The following is a 2,517-nucleotide window of genomic DNA, read 5'->3' on the forward strand; positions in this document are numbered from 1 at the left end:
AACACTTTGAAGATTTGTGATCTTCTGAGTTCTTACTGGCTCTGAGGTGATTTCACATAATAGAAAGGGTAGGAGTTATGAACTCTCAAGAGGTGAATATTGAGATGAATCAAAGTCTTTAGCTTCTTGTTTCCATTTGACTTCTCTTCTTCTATCTCCCCAGCCTCCTCTTCAGCATATGACACGAATGAAAACAAAATACAGAATCACAGTCTACTGATGGGTCCTCCGGAATACAGTTTGTGTGGGGTACTTCTAGCAGTCTTTTTGAAAACTAGCTCAAGTTCAGTACCTCTGGGACAAGGCTCAGAGCTGTGCATTTTTACAAACATTCAGATGCTACAAACTATGAGTCCTTATTTGCAACACTCCTTAGTTGCAGAACTTAGTTTCCAAACTGATCCCCTATTCTTTTTTTTTTTTTTTTTGGTTTTACGACACTTTGAAGTTCTGTGATCCTTTAATCCACAGAAATAAAAGGGTTACATATATTAGATATTGTTGTGGGAAATATTTCCGCGAGCTCCTGCCTCCTCTGCCTCTAGACTAGTCTCAGCAGTGACCGATCACAGTCTCCCCCGCTCTGGATCACTTGTCTCATAGCCACCCTTACCTTCTTACCCATAAAACCCTTTGGTCTATGGTCCCACATTCCAGTAGCCCAGTAAAACAAAACTCTTGACTCTATAATAAACCAGTCAGATATATTTATCAAAAAATTCTGTACCTAGGAGAGCTGTCAAATACTGGAGTATCAAACAAACAGCATACACCAGCTGATATGAACCCCCAACACATACACACACAGTAGAGCACTTCCGGGTCTGTGTTCATTCAGAGATGATGTACCTAACCCTCAAGAGACTGGAGGCCCCAGGGAGTTTATTGGTCAGGTGGGGGTGAGGGGGTGGGGACATCCACTTTGAGACAGGGTGGGTTGGGGAGAAGGTGTGGAATGTGGAGCAGTTGGAGGGTAGATGGGGGGGGGCAGGGAATGGAATATGGATTGTAAAAAAATAAATTAAAAATAAAACAAAATTAAAAAAGATATTTTGACAAAAAAAATCTCATTTCGCAAGATGCCCATACAATAATTTCAGAGCCAATTGATAATGATAAAAGCTGTTCACCTAGATTAGACAAATTCTGAATCTTCCTGTGCTTTATCCATCTTGTTTCCCCTCCCTCTCTTAATCACTCTCTGTCTCTCCATCTCTTAGTTCTGCCTCCCTTTTCCTTGTCCAGTAACAGGCTTCCTGTTCCACTAATATTTAAATAGATTGGCCAGGGAAATTCCTGCCGCAAGATATGACAAGGGAGCGGAGAATATTTGGATAATCTCAATGAAATATTCACAATTGTCATATGGAAAGCAAAAACATGTAATGACTTTAATATTTTGTGTATTTTAAAGATTATAAATCAATAAACATTCCAATTATATATTTATTCCATAGAAAGTGAAAATTTTATCCTGCCAATTTTAGTTTAATGAATTGTTAGACAAGTAAGTTTTAATTACTTTAACATACCCTGTATAAACCTCAAATGATTTATTTATATAAACATATAAGCATATTTTGTGATTTTTGTTGGTTAATAAAACACTGTATTAAGGTCTTTTGTTATTAGGCTACAACTTTAATATAATCTTTTCTGATCTTCTATTTAATTGTCTATAGAATGACCATATTTCCAGTGGTTTAACAGATAAGCTCTTCTATAGCATTTAATCATTTCTGAAAACTTAAAAGTTGGTGGTGGGATGTAGCTCAGATAGTACAGTGTTTGTGTTGAGGCTCTGAATTTGATGCCTAGCACTACAAAAACTAGGCTGGTTGTCTCAGACCTATAATCCCAGAAACTTGGCCTGTAGAAGCAGAAGGAACAGAAGGTCAAGACATTATTGCCTTTACTTTGCTGAGAGTGAGAACAAGAGACATGTAGACAAATTCAAAGATTTGTTTACCAAAATAACAATACCCCTTGTCTTATTTTTCTTTCTGGTGCTATGATAAATATCTTTACAGGCAAGCCTATCAGAATTACACCAGATTTTTCACCAGAGACTATGAAAGCCAGAAAAGCCTGGTCAGAAGTTTTACAGACACTAAGAGAACACAAATGCCAGCCCAGGCTACTATACCCAGCCAAACGTTCAATTACCTTAGATGGAGAAATGAAAGTATTCCACCACAGAACCAACTTCACACATTATCTTTCCACGAATCCCGCTCTTCAAAGGATAATAACAGAAAAAAACAATACAAGGACGGAAACCATGTCCTAGAAAAAGCAAGAAGGTAATCCTTCAACAAACCTAAAAGAAGACAGTCACAAGAACAGAATGCCAATTTTAACAACAAAAATAATAGGAAGCAACAATTACTTTTCCTCAATATCTCTGATTATCAATGGACTCAACTCCCCAATAAAAAGACATAGACTAACAGACTGGTTACACAAATAGAACCCAACATTATGCTGCTTACAGGAAACCCATCTCAGGGAAAAAGA

Source organism: Mus caroli, chromosome 5, assembly GCF_900094665.2.
Source record: "Mus caroli chromosome 5, CAROLI_EIJ_v1.1, whole genome shotgun sequence".
In the NCBI taxonomy this organism is placed as follows: Eukaryota; Metazoa; Chordata; class Mammalia; order Rodentia; family Muridae; genus Mus; species Mus caroli.